Source organism: Ambystoma mexicanum, chromosome 4q (genome assembly GCF_040938575.1).
Source record: "Ambystoma mexicanum isolate Mex_15411 chromosome 4q, UKY_AmexF1_1, whole genome shotgun sequence".
In the NCBI taxonomy this organism is placed as follows: domain Eukaryota; kingdom Metazoa; phylum Chordata; class Amphibia; order Caudata; family Ambystomatidae; genus Ambystoma; species Ambystoma mexicanum.
The window spans coordinates 436108484-436132402 of NC_090928.1; the positions used below are offsets into that span (position 1 = coordinate 436108484).

General features: G+C 35.3%; 6 non-coding genes across 6 annotated transcripts; all 6 read right to left on the reverse strand.

Annotated features, from left to right (window-relative positions):
• Positions 1-4289: 4289 nt before the first annotated feature.
• Positions 4290-4361, reverse strand: TRNAC-GCA (transfer RNA cysteine (anticodon GCA)). Its single transcript has one exon. It is a non-coding gene; the product is annotated as a tRNA-Cys (tRNA).
• Positions 4362-8102: 3741 nt separating this feature from the next.
• TRNAC-GCA (transfer RNA cysteine (anticodon GCA)) lies at positions 8103-8174 on the reverse strand. The gene has a single exon. It is a non-coding gene; the product is annotated as a tRNA-Cys (tRNA).
• A 2787-nt stretch (positions 8175-10961) lies between these two features.
• TRNAC-GCA (transfer RNA cysteine (anticodon GCA)) lies at positions 10962-11033 on the reverse strand. Its single transcript has one exon. It is a non-coding gene; the product is annotated as a tRNA-Cys (tRNA).
• Positions 11034-13821: 2788 nt separating this feature from the next.
• Positions 13822-13893, reverse strand: TRNAC-GCA (transfer RNA cysteine (anticodon GCA)). The gene has a single exon. It is a non-coding gene; the product is annotated as a tRNA-Cys (tRNA).
• Positions 13894-21402: 7509 nt separating this feature from the next.
• TRNAC-GCA (transfer RNA cysteine (anticodon GCA)) lies at positions 21403-21474 on the reverse strand. Its single transcript has one exon. It is a non-coding gene; the product is annotated as a tRNA-Cys (tRNA).
• A 1842-nt stretch (positions 21475-23316) lies between these two features.
• TRNAS-GCU (transfer RNA serine (anticodon GCU)) lies at positions 23317-23388 on the reverse strand. Its single transcript has one exon. It is a non-coding gene; the product is annotated as a tRNA-Ser (tRNA).
• Between the last annotated feature and the right edge of the window lie 531 nt (positions 23389-23919).

Sequence of the window (23919 nt, forward strand, 5' to 3'; positions counted from 1 at the left end):
TTATGAAACAGGGACTTCTTGAACTACACTCCTATGCTCTACCACTGACATAAACCCTTGAATGTTGAAAACTGCCCTTTTTTAAAAAGGTGATAGACTGGGTGACTGTATGGAACTTGTAGAACTAATGACATCAGTGCACTTCTGGTCAGCTGTACAAATTAATACATTTCATTAAGGGCATATTATTGGTTTACACCACAGTTTTATAACATTCATAAGAGCTTCCAATGGACTATTTGAAACTGATCATATCACCAGTAGAACTTGGGTGAATGTAAAACACAGCTTGTATCATATGAAGAAATCCTAAACAGCTTAATGGTGTTTACCCTATGTTTCAGGTGATGATCAGGAGTATTTGAAATGTAGAAATGTGTTGCTCATTACATAAAATGCTAAGATTGTAAATGTTTACTTCAATTTATTTAATTAAAAACACATTTCTACAGGTAAAACAGTTGGACAAGGGGGCACCCAAATTTGAACTAGGGACCTTTTGATCTGCAGTGAAATGCTCTACCTCTGAGCTATACCCCCATTTCTGAAATGTTCACCTTTATTTATTCAGTAATATGTACAAAGTGGAAGCAACATGCAATCACCATCAAAGCAAAGCATTTTCAGCCACCAAACCCTCCTTATAAGTATATGGGGTGCGAAGGATGTCCTTTATCTGCCTTGGTAAAATACAGTGAGGTTTCCATTGCAAGAATTCATACATTTCGTATCACATGTAGATCTTGGAACATGGAAAAAAAATCTTTTGTCAAATGCACAAATTCTGAAAAATGTAACTGCTTCTCTACTGCAGTTTGTTGATTTTGTGCTAAGAGCATAGTTAAACCCAATTGTTCATTCTTTTGTATATGAAATGATGATATATCTTATTGTTTCTTACAGTGCATTGGGTTGAAAAACATTTTAATAGGATCTATTGAAGAGGGTATATGGTTATGAAACAGGGACTTCTTGAACTACACTCCTATGCTCTACCACTGACATAAACCCTTGAATGTTGAAAACTGCCCTTTTGTAAAAAGGTGATAGAGTGGGTGACTGTATGGAACTTGTAGAACTAATGACATCAGTGCACTTCTGGTCAGCTGTACAAATTAATACATTTCATTAAGGGCATATTATTGGTTTCCACCACAGTTTTATAACATTCATAAGAGCTTCCAATGGACTATTTGAAACTGATCATATCACCAGTAGAACTTGGGTGAATGTAAAACACAGCTTGTATCATATGAAGAAATCCTAAACAGTTTAATGGTGTTTACCCTATGTTTCAGGTGATGATCAGGAGTATTTGAAATGTAGAAATGTGTTGCTCATTACATAAAATGCTAAGATTGTAAATGTTTACTTCAATTTATTTAATTAAAAACACATTTCTACAGGTAAAACAGTTGGACAAGGGGGCACCCAGATTTGAACTAGGGACCTTTTGATCTGCAGTGAAATGCTCTACCTCTGAGCTATACCCCCATTTCTGAAATGTTCACCTTTATTTATTCAGTAATATGTACAAAGTGGAAGCAACATGCAATCACGATCAAAGCAAAGCATTTTCATCCACCAAACCCTCCTTATAAGTATATGGGGTGCAAAGGATGTCCTTTATCTGCCTTGGTAAAATACAGTGAGGTTTCCATTGCAAGAATTCATACATTTCGTATCACATGTAGATCTTGGAACATGGAAAAAAAATCTTTTGTCAAATGCACAAATTCTGAAAAATGTAACTGCTTCTCTACTGCAGTTTGTTGATTTTGTGCTAAGAGCATAGTTAAACCCAATTGTTCATTCTTTTGTATATGAAATGATGATATATCTTATTGTTTCTTACAGTGCATTCGGTTGAAAAACATTTTAACAGGATCTATTGAAGAGGGTATATGGTTATGAAACAGGGACTTCTTGAACTGCATTCCTACGCTCCAACACTGAGTTAAACCCTTGAATGCTGAAAAACTGCCTTTTTTTAAAAAGGTGATAAAGTGCGTGACTGTATGGAACTTGTAGAACTAATGACATCAGTGCACTTCTGGTCAGCTGTACAAATTAATACATTTCATTAAGGGCATATTATTGGTTTCCACCACAGTTTTATAACATTCATAAGAGCTTCCAATGGACTATTTCAAACTGATCATATCACCAGTAGAACTTGGGTGAATGTAAAACACAGCTTGTATCATATGAAGAAATCCTAAACAGCTTAATGGTGTTTACCCTATGTTTCAGGTGATGATCAGGAGTATTTCAAATGTAGAAATGTGTTGCTCATTACATAAAATGCTAAGATTGTAAATGTTTACTTCAATTTATTTAATTAAAAACATATTTCTACAGGTAAAACAGTTGGACAAGGGGGGACCCAGATTTGAACTGGGGACCTTTTGATCTGCAGTGAAATGCTCTACCCCTGAGCTATACCCCCATTTCTGAAATGTTCACCTTTATTTATTCAGTAATATGTACAAAGTGGAAGCAACATGCAATCACCATCAAATCAATGCATTTTCAGCCACCAAACCCTCCTTATAAGTATATGAGCTGCGAAGGATGTCCTTTATCTGCCTTGGTAAAATACAGTGAGGTTTCCATTGCAAGAATTCATACATTTCGTATCACATGTAGATCTTGGAACATGGAAAAAAAATATTTTGCCAAATGCACAAATTCTGCAAAATGTAACTGCTTCTCTACTGCAGTTTGTTGATTTTGTGCTAAGAGCATAGTTAAACCCAATTGTTCATTGTTTTGTATATGAAATGATGATATATCCTATTGTTTCTTCCAGTGCATTGGGTTGAAAAACATTTTAACAGGATCTATTGAAGAGGGTATATGGTTATGAAACAGGGACTTCTTGAACTACACTCCTATGCTCTACCACTGACATAAACCCTTGAATGTTGAAAACTGCCCTTTTTTAAAAAGGTGATAGACTGGGTGACTGTATGGAACTTGTAGAACTAATGACATCAGTGCACTTCTGGTCAGCTCTACAAATTAATACATTTCATTAAGGGCATATTATTGGTTTACACCACAGTTTTATAACATTCATAAGAGCTTCCAATGGACTATTTGAAACTGATCATATCACCAGTAGAACTTGGGTGAATGTAAAACACAGCTTGTATCATATGAAGAAATCCTAAACAGCTTAATGGTGTTTACCCTATGTTTCAGGTGATGATCAGGAGTATTTGAAATGTAGAAATGTGTTGCTCATTACATAAAATGCTAAGATTGTAAATGTTTACTTCAATTTATTTAATTAAAAACACATTTCTACAGGTAAAACAGTTGGACAAGGGGGCACCCAAATTTGAACTAGGGACCTTTTGATCTGCAGTGAAATGCTCTACCTCTGAGCTATACCCCCATTTCTGAAAAGTTCACCTTTATTTATTCAGTAATATGTACAAAGTGGAAGCAACATGCAATCACCATCAAAGCAAAGCATTTTCAGCCACCAAACCCTCCTTATAAGTATATGGGGTGCGAAGTATGTCCTTTATCTGCCTTGGTAAAATACAGTGAGGTTTCCATTGCAAGAATTCATACATTTCGTATCACATGTAGATCTTGGAACATGGAAAAAAAATCTTTTGTCAAATGCAAAAAAATTCTGAAAAATGTAACTGCTTCTCTACTGCAGTTTGTTGATTTTGTGCTAAGAGCATAGTTAAACCCAATTGTTCATTCTTTTGTATATGAAATGATGATATATCTTATTGTTTCTTACAGTGCATTCGGTTGAAAAACATTTTAACAGGATCTATTGAAGAGGGTATATGGTTATGAAACAGGGACTTCTTGAACTGCATTCCTACGCTCCACCACTGAGTTAAACCCTTGAATGCTGAAAAACTGCCTTTTTTTTAAAAAGGTGATAAAGTGGGTGACTGTATGGAACTTGTAGAACTAATGACATCAGTGCACTTCTGGTCAGCTGTACAAATTAATACATTTCATTAAGGGCATATTATTGGTTTCCACCACAGTTTTATAACATTCATATGAGCTTCCAATGGACTATTTCAAACTGATAATATCACCAGTAGAACTTGGGTGAATGTAAAACACAGCTTGTATCATATTAAGAAATCCTAAACAGTTTCATGGTGTTTACCCTATGTTTCAGGAGATGATCAGGAGTATTTCTAATGTAGAAATGTGTTGCTCATTACATAACATTCTAAGATTGTAAATGTTTTCTTCAATTTATTTAATTAAAAAAATATTTCTACAGGTGAACCAGTTGAACAAGGGGGCACCCAGATTTGAACTGGGGACCTCTTGATCTGCAGTCAAATGCTCTACCACTGAGCTATACCCCCAGTTCTGAAAAGTTCACCTTTATTAATTCAGTAATATGTACAAAGTGCAAGCAACATGCAATCACCATCAAAGCAATGCATTTTCAGCCACCAAACCCTCCTTATAAGTATATGGGGTGCAAAGGATGTCCTTTATCTGCCTTGGTAAAATACAGTAAGGTTTCCATTGCAAGAATTCATACATTTCGTATCACATGTAGATCTTGGATCATGGAAAAAAAATCTTTTGTCAAATGCACATATTCTGAAAAATGTAACTGCTTCTCTACTGCAGTTTGTTGATTTTGTGCTAAGAGCATAGTTAAACCCAATTGTTCATTGTTTTGTATATGAAATGATGATATATTTTATTGTTTCTTACAGTGCATTGGGTTGAAAAACATTTAACAGGATCTATTGAAGAGGGTATATGGTTATGAAACAGGGACTTCTTGAACTGCACTCCTACGCTCTACCACTGACATAAACCCTTGAATGTTGAAAACTGCCCTTTTTAAAAAAGATGATAGAGTGGATGACTCTATGGAACTTGTAGAACTAATGACATCAGTGCACTTCTGGTCAGCTGTACAAATTAATACATTTCATTAAGGGCATATTATTGGTTTCCACCACAGTTTTATAACATTCATAAGAGCTTCCAATGGACTATTTCAAACTGATCATATCACCAGTAGAACTTGGGTGAATGTAAAACACAGCTTGTATCATATGAAGAAATCCTAAACAGCTTAATGGTGTTTACCCTATGTTTCAGGTGATGATCAGGAGTATTTCAAATGTAGAAATGTGTTGCTCTTTACATAAAATGCTAAGATTGTAAATGTTTACTTCAATTTATTTAATTAAAAACATATTTCTACAGGTAAAACAGTTGGACAAGGGGGCACCCAGATTTGAACTAGGGACCTTTTGATCTGCAGTGAAATGCTCTACCCCGGAGCTATACCCCCATTTCTGAAATGTTCACCTTTATTTATTCAGTAATATGTACAAAGTGGAAGCAACATGCAATCACCATCAAAGCAAAGCATTTTCAGCCACCAAACCCTCCTTAAAAGTATATGGGGTGCGAAGGATGTCCTTTATGTGCCTTGGTAAAATACAGTGAGGTTTCCATTGCAAGAATTCATACATTTCGTATCACATGTAGATCTTGGAACATGGATAAAAAATCTTTTGTCAAATGCACAAATTCTGCAAAATGCAACTGCTTCTCTACTGCAGTTTGTTGATTTTGTGCTAAGAGCATAGTTAAACCCAATTGTTCATTCTTTTGTATATGAAATGATGATATATCTTATTGTTTCTTACAGTGCATTGGGTTGAAAAACATTTTAACAGGATCTATTGAAGAGGGTATGTGGTTATGATACAGGGACTTCTTGATCTGCATTCCTACGCCCTACCACTGAGTTAAACCCTTGAATGCTGAAAACTGCCCTTTTATAAAAAGGTGATAGAGTGGTTGACTGTATGGAACTTGTAGAACTAATGACATCAGTGCACTTCTGGTCAGCTGTACAAATTAATAAATTTCATTAAGGGCATATTATTGGTTTCCACCACAGTTTTATAACATTCATACGAGCTTCCAATGGACTATTTCAAACTGATCATATCACCAGTAGAACTTGGGTGAATGTAAAACACAGCTTGTATCATATGAAGAAATCCTAAACAGCTTAATGGTGTTTACCCTATGTTTCAGGTGATGATCAGGAGTATTTCAAATGTAGAAATGTGTTGCTCATTACATAAAATGCTAAGATTGTAAATGTTTACTTCAATTTATTTAATTAAAAACATATTTCTACAGTTAAAACAGGTGGACAAGTGGGGACCCAGATTTGAACTGTGGACCTTTTGATCTGCAGTGAAATGCTCTACCCCTGAGCTATACCCCCATTTCTGAAATGTTCACCTTTATTTATTCAGTAATATGTACAAAGTGGAAGCAACATGCAATCACCATCAAATCAATGCATTTTCAGCCACCAAACCCTCCTTATAAGTATATGAGCTGCGAAGGATGTCCTTTATCTGCCTTGGTAAAATACAGTGAGGTTTCCATTGCAAGAATTCATACATTTCGTATCACATGTAGATCTTGGAACATGGAAAAAAAAATATTTTGCCAAATGCACAAATTCTGCAAAATGTAACTGCTTCTCTACTGCAGTTTGTTGATTTTGTGCTAAGAGCATAGTTAAACCCAATTGTTCATTGTTTTGTATATGAAATGATGATATATCCTATTGTTTCTTACAGTGCATTGGGTTGAAAAACATTTTAACAGGATCTATTGAAGAGGGTATATGGTTATGAAACAGGGACCTCTTGAACTACACTCCTACGCTCTACCACTGACATAAACCCTTGAATGTTGAATACTGCCCTTTTTTAAAAAGGTGATAGAGTCGGTGACTCTATGGAACTTGTAGAACTAATGACATCAGTGCACTTCTGGTCAGCTGTACAAATTAATACATTTCATTAAGGGCATATTATTGGTTTCCACCACAGTTTTATAACATTCATAAGAGCTTCCAATGGACTATTTCAAACTGATCATATCACCAGTAGAACTTGGGTGAATGTAAAACACAGCTTGTATCATATGAAGAAATCCTAAACAGCTTAATGGTGTTTACCCTATGTTTCAGGTGATGATCAGGAGTATTTCAAATGTAGAAATGTGTTGCTCATTACATAAAATGCTAAGAGTGTAAATGTTTACTTCAATTTATTTAATTAAAAACACATTTCTACAGGTAAAACAGTTGGACAAGGGTGCACCCAGATTTGAACTATGGACCTTTTGATCTGCAGTGAAATGCTCTACCCCTGAGCTATACCCCCATTTCTGCAATGTTTACCTTTATTTATTCAGTAATATGTACAAAGTGGAAGCAACATGCAATCACCATCAAAGCAAAGCATTTTCAGCCACCAAACCCTCCTTATAAGTATATGGGGTGCGAAGGATGTCCTTTATCTGCCTTGGTAAAATACAGTGAGGTTTCCATTGCAAGAATTCATACATTTCGTATCACATGTAGATCTTGGAACGTGGAAAAAAAACTTTGTCAAATGCACAAATTCTGCAAAACGTAACTGTTTCTCTACTGCATTTTTTTGATTTTGTGCTAAGAGCATAGTTAAACCCAATTGTTCATTGTTTTGTATATGAAATGAAAATATATCTTATTGTTTCTTACAGTGCATTGGGTTGAAAAACATTTAACAGGATCTATTGAAGAGGGTATATGGTTATGAAACAGGGACGTCTTGAACTACACTCCTACGCTCTACCACTGACATAAACCCTTGAATGTTGAATACTGCCCTTTTTTAAAAAGGTGATAGAGTGGGTGACTGTATGGAACTTGTAGAACTAATGACATCAGTGCACTTCTGGTCAGCTGTACAAATTAATACATTTCATTAAGGGCATATTATTGGTTTCCACCACAGTTTTATAACATTCATAAGAGCTTCCAATGGACTATTTCAAACTGATCATATCACCAGTAGAACTTGGGTGAATGTAAAACACAGCTTGTATCATATGAAGAAATCCTAAACAGCTTAATGGTGTTTACCCTATGTTTCAGGTGATGATCAGGAGTATTTCAAATGTAGAAATGTGTTGCTCATTACATAAAATGCTAAGATTGTAAATGTTTACTTCAATTTATTTAATTAAAAACACATTTCTACAGGTGAAACAGTTGAACAAGGGGGCACCCAGATTTGAACTGGGGACCTCTTGATCTGCAGTCAAATGCTCTACCACTGAGCTATACCCCCAGATCTGAAAAGTTCACCTTTATCAATTCAGTAATATGTACAAAGTGCAAGCAAAATGCAATCACCATCAAAGCAATGCATTTTCAGCCACCAAACCCTCCTTATAAGTATATGGGGTGCAAAGGATGTCCTTTATCTGCCTTGGTAAAATACAGTAAGGTTTCCATTGCAAGAATTCATACATTTCGTTTCACATGTAGATCTTGGATCATGGAAAAAAAATCTTTTGTCAAAATCACAAATTCTGCAAAATGCAACTGCTTCTCTACTGCAGTTTGTTGATTTTGTGCTAAGAGCATAGTTAAACCCAATTGTTCATTCTTTTGTATATGAAATGATGATATATCTTATTGTTTCTTACAGTGCATTGGGTTGAAAAACATTTTAACAGGATCTATTGAAGAGGGTATATGGTTATGATACAGGGACTTCTTGATCTGCATTCCTACGCCCTACCACTGAGTTAAACCCTTGAATGCTGAAAACTGCCCTTTTTTAAAAAGGTGATAGAGTGGTTGACTGTATGGAACTTGTAGAACTAATGACATCAGTGCACTTCTGGTCAGCTGTACAAATTAATACATTTCATTAAGGGCATATTATTGGTTTCCACCACAGTTTTATAACATTCATACGAGCTTCCAATGGACTATTTCAAACTGATCATACCACCAGTAGAACTTGGGTGAATGTAAAACACAGCTTGTATCATATGAAGAAATCCTAAACAGCTTAATGGTGTTTACCCTATGTTTCAGGTGATGATCAGGAGTATTTCAAATGTAGAAATGTGTTGCTCATTACATAAAATGCTAAGATTGTAAATGTTTACTTCAATTTATTTAATTAAAAACACATTTCTACAGGTAAAACAGTTGGACAAGGGGGCACCCAGATTTGAACTATGGACCTTTTGATCTGCAGTGAAATGCTCTACCCCTGAGCTATACCCCCATTTCTGGAATGTTCACCTTTATTTATTCAGTAATATGTACAAAGTGGAAGCAACATGCAATCACCATCAAAGCAAAGCATTTTCACCCACCAAACCCTCCTTATAAGTATATGGGGTGCGAAGGATGTCCTTTATCTGCCTTGGTAAAATACAGTGAGGTTTCCATTGCAAGAATTCATACATTTCGTATCACATGTAGATCTTTGAACATGGAAAAAAAACTTTGTCAAATGCACAAATTCCACAAAACGTAACTGTTTCTCTACTGCATTTTTTTGATTTTGTGCTAAGAGCATAGTTAAACCCAATTGTTCATTGTTTTGTATATGAAATGAAAATATATCTTATTGTTTCTTACAGTGCATTGGGTTGAAAAACATTTAACAGGATCTATTGAAGAGGGTATATGGTTATGAAACAGGGACGTCTTGAACTACACTCCTATGCTCTACCACTGACATAAACCCTTGAATGTTGAATACTGCCCTTTTTTAAAAAGGTGATAGAGTGGGTGACTCTATGGAACTTGTAGAACTAATGACATCAGTGCACTTCTGGTCAGCTGTACAAATTAATACATTTCATTAAGGGCATATTATTGGTTTCCACCACAGTTTTATAACATTCATAAGAGCTTCCAATGGACTATTTCAAACTGATCATATCACCAGTAGAACTTGGGTGAATGTAAAACACAGCTTGTATCATATGAAGAAATCCTAAACAGCTTAATGGTGTTTACCCTATGTTTCAGGAGATGATCAGGAGTATTTCAAATGTAGAAATGTGTTGCTCATTACATAAAATGCTAAGATTGTAAATGTTTACTTCAATTTATTTAATTAAAAACACATTTCTAGAGGTAAAACAGTTGGACAAGGGGGCACCCAGATTTGAACTATGGACCTTTTGATCTGCAGTGAAATGCTCTACCCCTGAGCTATACCCCCATTTCTGCAATGTTCACCTTTATTTATTCAGTAATATGTACAAAGTGGAAGCAACATGCAATCACCATCAAAGCAAAGCATTTTCAGCCACCAAACCCTCCTTATAAGAATATGGGGTGCGAAGGATGTCCTTTATCTGCCTTGGTAAAATACAGTGAGGTTTCCATTGCAAGAATTCATACATTTCGTATCACATGTAGATCTTGGAACATGGAAAAAAAAATATTTTGCCAAATGCACAAATTCTGCAAAACGTAACTGTTTCTCTACTGCATTTTTTTGATTTTGTGCTAAGAGCATAGTTAAACCCAATTGTTCATTGTTTTGTATATGAAATGAAAATATATCTTATTGTTTCTTACAGTGCATTGGGTTGAAAAACATTTAACAGGATCTATTGAAGAGGGTATATGGTTATGAAACAGGGACGTCTTGAACTACACTCCTACGCTCTACCACTGACATAAACCCTTGAATGTTGAATACTGCCCTTTTTTAAAAAGGTGATAGAGTGGGTGACTGTATGGAACTTGTAGAACTAATGACATCAGTGCACTTCTGGTCAGCTGTACAAATTAATACATTTCATTAAGGGCATATTATTGGTTTCCACCACAGTTTTATAACATTCATAAGAGCTTCCAATGGACTATTTCAAACTGATCATATCACCAGTAGAACTTGGGTGAATGTAAAACACAGCTTGTATCATATGAAGAAATCCTAAACAGCTTAATGGTGTTTACCCTATGTTTCAGGTGATGATCAGGAGTATTTCAAATGTAGAAATGTGTTGCTCATTACATAAAATGCTAAGATTGTAAATGTTTACTTCAATTTATTTAATTAAAAACACATTTCTACAGGTGAAACAGTTGAACAAGGGGGCACCCAGATTTGAACTGGGGACCTCTTGATCTGCAGTCAAATGCTCTACCACTGAGCTATACCCCCAGATCTGAAAAGTTCACCTTTATCAATTCAGTAATATGTACAAAGTGCAAGCAAAATGCAATCACCATCAAAGCAATGCATTTTCAGCCACCAAACCCTCCTTATAAGTATATGGGGTGCAAAGGATGTCCTTTATCTGCCTTGGTAAAATACAGTAAGGTTTCCATTGCAAGAATTCATACATTTCGTTTCACATGTAGATCTTGGATCATGGAAAAAAAATCTTTTGTCAAAATCACAAATTCTGCAAAATGCAACTGCTTCTCTACTGCAGTTTGTTGATTTTGTGCTAAGAGCATAGTTAAACCCAATTGTTCATTCTTTTGTATATGAAATGATGATATATCTTATTGTTTCTTACAGTGCATTGGGTTGAAAAACATTTTAACAGGATCTATTGAAGAGGGTATATGGTTATGATACAGGGACTTCTTGATCTGCATTCCTACGCCCTACCACTGAGTTAAACCCTTGAATGCTGAAAACTGCCCTTTTTTAAAAAGGTGATAGAGTGGTTGACTGTATGGAACTTGTAGAACTAATGACATCAGTGCACTTCTGGTCAGCTGTACAAATTAATACATTTCATTAAGGGCATATTATTGGTTTCCACCACAGTTTTATAACATTCATACGAGCTTCCAATGGACTATTTCAAACTGATCATACCACCAGTAGAACTTGGGTGAATGTAAAACACAGCTTGTATCATATGAAGAAATCCTAAACAGCTTAATGGTGTTTACCCTATGTTTCAGGTGATGATCAGGAGTATTTCAAATGTAGAAATGTGTTGCTCATTACATAAAATGCTAAGATTGTAAATGTTTACTTCAATTTATTTAATTAAAAACACATTTCTACAGGTAAAACAGTTGGACAAGGGGGCACCCAGATTTGAACTATGGACCTTTTGATCTGCAGTGAAATGCTCTACCCCTGAGCTATACCCCCATTTCTGGAATGTTCACCTTTATTTATTCAGTAATATGTACAAAGTGGAAGCAACATGCAATCACCATCAAAGCAAAGCATTTTCACCCACCAAACCCTCCTTATAAGTATATGGGGTGCGAAGGATGTCCTTTATCTGCCTTGGTAAAATACAGTGAGGTTTCCATTGCAAGAATTCATACATTTCGTATCACATGTAGATCTTTGAACATGGAAAAAAAACTTTGTCAAATGCACAAATTCCACAAAACGTAACTGTTTCTCTACTGCATTTTTTTGATTTTGTGCTAAGAGCATAGTTAAACCCAATTGTTCATTGTTTTGTATATGAAATGAAAATATATCTTATTGTTTCTTACAGTGCATTGGGTTGAAAAACATTTAACAGGATCTATTGAAGAGGGTATATGGTTATGAAACAGGGACGTCTTGAACTACACTCCTATGCTCTACCACTGACATAAACCCTTGAATGTTGAATACTGCCCTTTTTTAAAAAGGTGATAGAGTGGGTGACTCTATGGAACTTGTAGAACTAATGACATCAGTGCACTTCTGGTCAGCTGTACAAATTAATACATTTCATTAAGGGCATATTATTGGTTTCCACCACAGTTTTATAACATTCATAAGAGCTTCCAATGGACTATTTCAAACTGATCATATCACCAGTAGAACTTGGGTGAATGTAAAACACAGCTTGTATCATATGAAGAAATCCTAAACAGCTTAATGGTGTTTACCCTATGTTTCAGGAGATGATCAGGAGTATTTCAAATGTAGAAATGTGTTGCTCATTACATAAAATGCTAAGATTGTAAATGTTTACTTCAATTTATTTAATTAAAAACACATTTCTAGAGGTAAAACAGTTGGACAAGGGGGCACCCAGATTTGAACTATGGACCTTTTGATCTGCAGTGAAATGCTCTACCCCTGAGCTATACCCCCATTTCTGCAATGTTCACCTTTATTTATTCAGTAATATGTACAAAGTGGAAGCAACATGCAATCACCATCAAAGCAAAGCATTTTCAGCCACCAAACCCTCCTTATAAGAATATGGGGTGCGAAGGATGTCCTTTATCTGCCTTGGTAAAATACAGTGAGGTTTCCATTGCAAGAATTCATACATTTCGTATCACATGTAGATCTTGGAACATGGAAAAAAAAATATTTTGCCAAATGCACAAATTCTGCAAAATGTAACTGCTTCTCTACTGCAGTTTGTTGATTTTGTGCTAAGAGCATAGTTAAACCCAATTGTTCATTGTTTTGTATATGAAATGATGATATATCCTATTGTTTCTTACAGTGCATTGGGTTGAAAAAATTTTTAACAGGATCTATTGAAGAGGGTATATGGTTATGAAACAGGGACCTCTTGAACTACACTCCTACGCTCTACCACTGACATAAACCCTTGAATGTTGAATACTGCCCTTTTTTAAAAAGGTGATAGAGTCGGTGACTCTATGGAACTTGTAGAACTAATGACATCAGTGCACTTCTGGTCAGCTGTACAAATTAATACATTTCATTAAGGGCATATTATTGGTTTCCACCACAGTTTTATAACATTCATAAGAGCTTCCAATGGACTATTTCAAACTGATCATATCACCAGTAGAACTTGGGTGAATGTAAAACACAGCTTGTATCATATGAAGAAATCCTAAACAGCTTAATGGTGTTTACCCTATGTTTCAGGAGATGATCAGGAGTATTTCAAATGTAGAAATGTGTTGCTCATTACATAAAATGCTAAGATTGTAAATGTTTACTTCAATTTATTTAATTAAAAACACATTTCTACAGGTGAAACAGTTGAACAAGGGGGCACCCAGATTTGAACTGGGGACCTCTTGATCTGCAGTCAAATGCTCTACCACTGAGCTATACCCCCAGATCTGAAAAGTTCACCTTTATCAATTCAGTAATATGTACAAAGTGCAAGCAAAATGCAATCACCATCAAAGCAATGCATTTTCAGCCACCAAACCCTCCTTATAAGTATATGGGGTGCAAAGGATGTCCTTTATCTGCCTTGGTAAAATACAGTAAGGTTTCCATTGCAAGAATTCATACATTTCGTTTCACATGTAGATCTTGGATCATGGAAAAAAAATCTTTTGTCAAATGCACAAATTCTGAAAAATGTAACTGCTTCTCTACTGCAGTTTGTTGATTTTGTGCTAAGAGCATAGTTAAACCCAATTGTTCATTGTTTTGTATATGAAATGATGATATATCTTATTGTTTCTTACAGTGCATTGGGTTGAAAAACATTTAACAGGATCTATTGAAGAGGGCACATGGTTATAAAACAGGGACTTCTTGAACTACACTCCTACGCTCTACCACTGACATAAACCCTTGAATGTTGAAAACTGCCCTTTTTTAAAAAGGTGATAGAGTGGGTGGCTGTATGGAACTTGTAGAACTAATGACATCAGTGCACTTCTGGTCAGCTGTACAAATTAATACATTTCATTAAGGGCATATTATTGGTTTCCACCACAGTTTTATAACATTCATAAGAGCTTCCAATGGACTATTTCAAACTTATCATATCACCAGTAGAACTTGGGTGAATGTAAAACACAGCTTGTATCATATGAAGAAATCCTAAACAGCTTAATGGTGTTTACCCTATGTTTCAGGTGATGATCAGGAGTATTTCAAATGTAGAAATGTGTTGCTCATTACATAAAATCCTAAGATTGTAAATGTTTACTTCAATTTATTTAATTAAAAACATATTTCTACAGGTAAAACAGTTGGACAAGGGGGCACCCAGATTTGAACTGGGGACCTTTTGATCTGCAGTGAAATGCTCTACCCCGGAGCTATACCCCCATTTCTGAAATGTTCACCTTTATTTATTCAGTAATATGTACAAAGTGGAAGCAACATGCAATCACCATCAAAGCAAAGCATTTTCAGCCACCAAACCCTCCTTATAAGTATATGGGGTGCGAAGGATGTCCTTTATGTGCCTTGGTAAAATACAGTGAGGTTTCCATTGCAAGAATTCATACATTTCGTATCACATGTAGATCTTGGAACATGGATAAAAAATCTTTTGTCAAAATCACAAATTCTGCAAAATGCAACTGCTTCTCTACTGCAGTTTGTTGATTTTGTGCTAAGAGCATAGTTAAACCCAATTGTTCATTCTTTTGTATATGAAATGATGATATATCTTATTGTTTCTTACAGTGCATTGGGTTGAAAAACATTTTAACAGGATCTATTGAAGAGGGTATATGGTTATGATACAGGGACTTCTTGATCTGCATTCCTACGCCCTACCACTGAGTTAAACCCTTGAATGCTGAAAACTGCCCTTTTTTAAAAAGGTGATAGAGTGGTTGACTGTATGGAACTTGTAGAACTAATGACATCAGTGCACTTCTGGTCAGCTGTACAAATTAATACATTTCATTAAGGGCATATTATTGGTTTCCACCACAGTTTTATAACATTCATACGAGCTTCCAATGGACTATTTCAAACTGATCATACCACCAGTAGAACTTGGGTGAATGTAAAACACAGCTTGTATCATATGAAGAAATCCTAAACAGCTTAATGGTGTTTACCCTATGTTTCAGGTGATGATCAGGAGTATTTCAAATGTAGAAATGTGTTGCTCATTACATAAAATGCTAAGATTGTAAATGTTTACTTCAATTTATTTAATTAAAAACACATTTCTACAGGTAAAACAGTTGGACAAGGGGGCACCCAGATTTGAACTATGGACCTTTTGATCTGCAGTGAAATGCTCTACCCCTGAGCTATACCCCCATTTCTGCAATTTTCACCTTTATTTATTCAGTAATATGTACAAAGTGGAAGCAACATGCAATCACCATCAAAGCAAAGCATTTTCAGCCACCAAACCCTCCTTATAAGTATATGGGGTGCGAAGGATGTCCTTTATCTGCCTTGGTAAAATACAGTGAGGTTTCCATTGCAAGAATTCATACATTTCGTATCACATGTAGATCTTTGAACATGGAAAAAAAACTTTGTCAAATGCACAAATTCCACAAAACGTAACTGTTTCTCTACTGCATTTTTTTGATTTTGTGCTAAGAGCATAGTTAAACCCAATTGTTCATTGTTTTGTATATGAAATGAAAATATATCTTATTGTTTCTTACAGTGCATTGGGTTGAAAAACATTTAACAGGATCTATTGAAGAGGGTATATGGTTATGAAACAGGGACGTCTTGAACTACACTCCTATGCTCTACCACTGACATAAACCCTTGAATGTTGAATACTGCCCTTTTTTAAAAAGGTGATAGAGTGGGTGACTCTATGGAACTTGTAGAACTAATGACATCAGTGCACTTCTGGTCAGCTGTACAAATTAATACATTTCATTAAGGGCATATTATTGGTTTCCACCACAGTTTTATAACATTCATAAGAGCTTCCAATGGACTATTTCAAACTGATCATATCACCAGTAGAACTTGGGTGAATGTAAAACACAGCTTGTATCATATGAAGAAATCCTAAACAGCTTAATGGTGTTTACCCTATGTTTCAGGAGATGATCAGGAGTATTTCAAATGTAGAAATGTGTTGCTCATTACATAAAATGCTAAGATTGTAAATGTTTACTTCAATTTATTTAATTAAAAACACATTTCTAGAGGTAAAACAGTTGGACAAGGGGGCACCCAGATTTGAACTATGGACCTTTTGATCTGCAGTGAAATGCTCTACCCCTGAGCTATACCCCCATTTCTGCAATGTTCACCTTTATTTATTCAGTAATATGTACAAAGTGGAAGCAACATGCAATCACCATCAAAGCAAAGCATTTTCAGCCACCAAACCCTCCTTATAAGTATATGGGGTGCGAAGGATGTCCTTTATCTGCCTTGGTAAAATACAGTGAGGTTTCCATTGCAAGAATTCATACATTTCGTATCACATGTAGATCTTGGAACATGGAAAAAAAACTTTGTCAAATGCACAAATTCTGCAAAACGTAACTGTTTCTCTACTGCATTTTTTTGATTTTGTGCTAAGAGCATAGTTAAACCCAATTGTTCATTGTTTTGTATATGAAATGAAAATATTTCTTATTGTTTCTTACAGTGCATTGGGTTGAAAAACATTTCAACAGGATCTATTGAAGAGGGTATATGGTTATGAAACAGGGACTTCTTGAACTGCATTCCTACGCTCTACCACTGAGTTAAACCATTGAATGCTGAAAACTGCCCTTTTTTAAAAAGGTGATAGAGTGGGTGACTGTATGGAACTTGTAGAACTAATAACATCAGTGCACTTCTGGTCAGCTGTACAAATTAATACATTTCATTAAGGGCATATTATTGGTTTCCACCACAGTTTTATAACATTCATAAGAGCTTCCAATGGACTATTTCAAACTGATAATATCACCAGTAGAACTTGGGTGAATGTAAAACACAGCTTGTATCATACGAAGAAATCCTAAACAGCTTAATGGTGTTTCCCCTATGTTTCAGGTGATGATCGGGAGTATTTCAAATGTAGAAATGTGTTGCTCATTACATAAAATGCTAAGATTGTAAATGTTTACTTCAATTTATTTAATTAAAAACATATTTCTACAGGTAAAACAGTTGGACAAGGGGGCACCCAGATTTGAACTAGGGACCTTTTGATTTGCAGTGAAATTCTCTACCCCTGAGATATACCCCCATTTCTGAAATGTTCACCTTTATTTATTCAGTAATATGTACAAAGTGGAAGCAACATGCAATCACCATCAAAGCAATGCATTTTCAGCCACCAAACCCTCCTTATAAGTATAAGGGGTACAAAAGATGTCCTTTATCTGCCTTGGTAAAATACAGTGAGGTTTCCATTGCAAGAATTCATACATTTCGTATCACATGTAGATCTTGAAACATGGAAAAAAAATCTTTTGTCAAATGCACAAATTCTGCAAAATGTAACTGCTTCTCTACTGCAATTGGTTGATTTTGTGCTAAGAGCATAGTTAAACCCAATTGTTCATTGTTTTGTATATGAAATGATGATATATCTTATTGTTTCTTACAGTGCATTGGGTTGAAAAACATTTAACAGGATCTATTGAAGAGGGTATATGGTTATGAAACAGGGACTTCTTGAACTGCATTCCTACGCTCTACCACTGAGTTAAACCCTTGAATGCTGAAAACTGCCCTTTCTTAAAAAGGTGATAGAGTGGGTGACTGTATGGAACTTGTAGAACTAATGACATCAGTGCACTTCTGGTCAGCTGTACAAATTAATACATTTCATTAAGGGCATATTATTGGTTTCCACCACAGTTTTATAACATTCATATGAGCTTCCAATGGACTATTTCAAACTGATAATATCACCAGTAGAACTTGGGTGAATGTAAAACACAGCTTGTATCATATGAAGAAATCCTAAACAGCTTAATGGTGTTTACCCTATGTTTCAGGTGATGATCAGGAGTATTTCAAATGTAGAAATGTGTTGCTCATTACATAAAATGCTAAGATTGTAAATGTTTACTTCAATTTATTTAATTAAAAACATATTTCTACAGGTAAAACAGTTGGACAAGGGGGCACCCAGATTTGAACTAGTGACATTTTGATCTGCAGTGAAATGCTCTACTCCGGAGCTATACCCCCATTTCTGAAATGTTCACCTTTATTTATTCAGTAATATGTACAAAGTGGAAGCAACATGCAATCACCATCAAAACAAAGCATTTTCAGCCACCAAACCCTCCTTATAAGTATATGGGGTGCGAAGGATGTCCTTTATGTGCCTTGGTAAAATACAGTGAGGTTTCCATTGCAAGAATTCATACATTTCGTATCACATGTAGATTTTGGAACATGGAAAAAAAATCTTTTGTCAAATGCACAAATTCTGCAAAATGCAACTGCTTCTCTACTGCAGTTTGTTGATTTTGTGCAAAGAGCATAGTTAAACCCAATTGTTCATTCTTTTGTATATGAAATGATGATATATCTTATTGTTTCTATTGTTTCTTACAGTGCATTGGGTTGAAAAACATTTTAACAGGATCTATTGAAGAGGGTATATGGTTATGAAACAGGGACTTCTTGAACTACACTCCTACGCTCTACCACTGACATAAACCCTTGAATGTTGAAAACTGCCCTTTTTTAAAAAGGTGATAGAGTGGGTGACTGTATGGAACTTGTAGAACTAATGACATCAGTGCACTTCTGGTCAGCTGTACAAATTAATACATTTCATTAAGGGCATATTATTGGTTTCCACCACAGTTTTATAACATTCATATGAGCTTCCAATGGACTATTTCAAACTGATAATATCACCAGTAGAACTTGGGTAAATGTAAAACACAGCTTGTATCATATGAAGAAATCCTAAACCGTTTCATGGTGTTTACCCTATGTTTCAGGAGATGATCAGGAGTATTTCAAATGTAGAAATGTGTTGCTCATTACATAAAATGCTAAGATTGTAAATGTTTTCTTCAATTTTTTTAATTAAAAAAATATTTCTACAGGTAAAACAGTGGAACAAGTGGGCACCCAGATTTGAACTAGGGACCGCTTGATCTGTAGTGAAACGCTCTACCCCTGAGCTATACCCCCATTTCTGAAACATTCACCTTTATTTATTCAGTAATATGTACAAAGTGGAAGCAACATGCAATCACCATCAAAGCAATGCATTTTCAGCCACCAAACCCTCCTTATAAGTATAAGGGGTACAAAAGATGTCCTTTATCTGCCTTGGTAAAATACAGTGAGGTTTCCATTGCAAGAATTCATACATTTCGTATCACATGTAGATCTTGGAACATGGAAAAAAAATCTTTGTCAAATGCACAAATTCTGCAAAATGTAACTGTTTCTCTACTGCAGTTTGTTGAATTTGTGCTAAGAGCATAGTTAAACCCAATTGTTCATTCTTTTGTATATGAAATGATGATATATCTTATTGTTTCTTAGAGTGCATTGGGTTGAAAAACATTTTAACAGGATCTATTGAAGAGGGTATATGGTTATGAAACAGGGACTTTTTTTAAATAGGTGATAGACTGGGTGACTGTATGGAACTTGTAGAACTAATGAAATCAGTGCACTTCTGGTCAGCTGTACAAATTAATACATTTCATTAAGGGCATATTATTGGTTTCCACCACAGTTTTATAACATTCGTATGAGCTTCCAATGGACTATTTCAAACTGATAATATCAATAATAGAACTTGGGTGAATGTAAAACACAGCTTGTATCATACGAAGAAATCCTAAACAGTTTCATGGTGTTTACCCTATGTTTCAGGAGATGATCAGGAGTATTTCAAATGTAGAAATGTGTTGATCATTACATAAAATGCTAAGATTGTAAATGTTTACTTCAATTTATTTAATTAAAAACATATTTCTACAGGTAAAACAGTTGGACAAGGGGGCACCCAGATTTGAACTAGGGACCTTCTGATTTGCAGTGAAATGCTCTACCCCTGAGCTATACCCCCATTTCTGAAATGTTCACCTTTATTTATTCAGTAATATGTACAAAGTGGAAGCAACATGCAATCACCATCAAAGCAATGCATTTTCAGCCACCAAACCCTCCTTATAAGTATATGGGGTGCGAAGGATGTCCTTTATCTGCCTTGGTAAAATACAGAAAGGTTTCCATTGCAAGAATTCATACATTTCGTATCACATGTAGATCTTGGAACATGGAAAAAAAATATTTTGTCAAATGCACAAATTCTGAAAAATGTAACTGCTTCTCTACTGCAGTTTGTTGATTTTGTGCTAAGAGCATAGTTAAACCCAATTGTTCATTGTTTTGTATATGAAATGATGATATATCTTATTGTTTCTATTGTTTCTTACAGTGCATTGGGTTGAAAAACATTTTAACAGGATCTATTGAAGAGGGTATATGGTTATGAAACGGGGACTTCTTGAACTGGATTCCTACGCTCTACCACTGAGTTAAACCCTTGAATGCTGAAAACTGCCCTTTTTTAAAAAGGTGATAGAGTGGGTGACTGTATGGAACTTGTAGAACTAATGACATCAGTGCACTTCTGGTCAGCTGTACAAATTAATACATTTCATTAAGGGCATATTATTGGTTTCCACCACAGTTTTATTACATTCATATGAGCTTCCAATGGACTATTTCAAACTGATAATATCACCAGTAGAACTTGGGTGAATGTAAAACACAGCTTGTATCATACGAAGAAATCCTAAACAGTTTCATGGTGTTTACCCTATGTTTCAGGAGATGATCAGGAGTATTTCTAATGTAGAAATGTGTTGCTCATTACATAAAATGCTAAAATTGTAAATGTTTTCTTCAATTTATTTAATTAAAAAAATATTTCTACAGGTAAAACAGTTGAACAAGGGGTCACCCAGATTTGAACTAGGGACCTCTTGATCTGCAGTCAAATGCTCTACCACTGAGCTATACCCCCAGTTCTGAAAAGTTCACCTTTATTAATTCAGTAATATGTACAAAGTGCAAGCAACATGCAATCACCATCAAAGCAATGCATTTTCAGCCACCAAACCCTCCTTATAAGTATAAGGGGTGCGAAGGATGTCCTTTATCTGCCTTGGTAAAATACAGTAAGGTTTCCATTGCAAGAATTCATACATTTCGTATCACATGTAGATCTTGGAACATGGAAAAAAATCTTTTGTCAAATGCACAAATTCTGAAAAATGTAACTGCTTCTCTACTGCAGTTTGTTGATTTTGTGCTAAGAGCATAGTTAAACACAATTGTTCATTGTTTTGTTTATGAAATGATTATATATCTTATTGTTTCTTACAGTGCATTGGGTTGAAAAACATTTAACAGGATCTATTGAAGAGGGTATATGGTTATGAAACAGGGACTTCTTGAACTACACTCCTACGCTCTACCACTGACATAAACCCTTGAATGTTGAAAACTGCCCGTTTTTAAAAAGGTGATAGAGTGGGTGACTCTAAAAACTTGTAGAACTAATGGCATCAGTGCACTTCTGGTCAGCAGTACAAATTAATACATTTCATTAAGGGCATATTATTGGTTTCCACCACAGTTTTATAACATTCATAAGAGCTTCCAATGAACTATTTCAAACTGATCATATCACCAGTAGAACTTGGGTGAATGTAAAACACAGCTTGTATCATATGAAGAAATCCTAAACAGCTTAATGGTGTTTACCCTATGTTTCAGGTGATGATCAGGAGTATTTCAAATGTAGAAATGTGTTGCTCATTACATAAAATGCTAAGGTTGTAAATGTTTACTTCAATTTATTTAATTAAAAACATATTTCTACAGGTAAAACAGTTAGACAAGGGGGCACCCAGATTTGAACTAGTGACCTTTTGATCTGCAGTGAAATGCTCTACTCCGGAGCTATATCCCCATTTCTGAAATGTTCACCTTTATTTATTCAGTAATATGTACAAAGTGGAAGCAACATGCAATCGCCATCAAAGCAAAGCATTTTCAGCCACCAAACCCTCCTTATACGTATATGGGGTGCGAAGGATGTCGTTTATGTGCCTTGGTAAAATACAGTGAGGTTTCCATTGCAAGAATTCATACATTTCGTATCACATGTAGATCTTGGAACATGGAAAAAAAATCTTTTGTCAAATGCACAAATTCTGCAAAATGCAACTGCTTCTCTACTGCAGTTCGTTGATTTTGTGCTAACAGCATAGTTAAACCCAATTGTTCATTCTTTTGTATATGAAATGATGATATATCTTATTGTTTCTATTGTTTCTTACAGTGCATTGGGCTGAAAAACATTTTAACAGGATCTATTGAAGAGGGTATATGGTTATGAAACGGGGACTTCTTGAACTGGATTCCTACGCTCTACCACTGAGTTAAACCCTTGAATGCTGAAAACTGCCCTTTTTTAAAAAGGTGATAGAGTGGGTGACTGTATGGAACTTGTAGAACTAATGACATCAGTGCACTTCTGGTCAGCTGTACAAATTAATACATTTCATTAAGGGCATATTATTGGTTTCCACCACAGTTTTATAACATTCATATGAGCTTCCAATGGACTATTTCAAACTGATAATATCACCAGTAGAACTTGGGTGAATGTAAAACACAGCTTGTATCATACGAAGAAATCCTAAACAGTTTCATGGTGTTTACCCTATGTTTCAGGAGATGATCAGGAGTATTTCAAATGTAGAAATGTGTTGCTCATTACATAAAATGCTAAGATTGTAAATGTTTACTTCAATTTATTTAATTAAAAACATATTTCTACAGGTAAAACAGTTGGACAAGGGGGCACCCAGATTTGAAATAGGGAACTCTTGATCAGCAGTCAAATGCTCTACCACTGAGCTATACCCCCAGTTCTGAAAAATTACCCTTTATTAATTCAGTAATATGTACAAAGTGCAAGCAACATGCAATCACCATCAAAGCAATGCATTTTCAGCCACCAAACCCTCCTTATCAGTATAAGGGATACAAAAGATGTCCTTTATCTGACTTGGTAAAATACAGTGAGGTTTCCATTGCAAGAATTCATACATTTCGTATCACATGTAGATCTTGGAACATGGAAAACAAATCTTTTGTCAAATGCACAAATTCTGCAAAATGTAACTACTTCTCTACTGCAGTTTGTTGATTTTGTGCTAAGAGCATAGTTAAACCCAATTGTTCATTGTTTTGTATATGAAATGATGATATATCATATTGTTTCTTACAGTGCATGGGGTTGAAAAACATTTTAACAGGATCTATTGAAGAGGGTATATGGTTATGAAACAGGGACTTCTTGAACTACACTCCTACGCTCTACCACTGACATAAACCCTTGAATGTTGAAATTTGCCCTTTTTTAAAAAGGTGATAGAGTGGGTGACTGTATGGAACT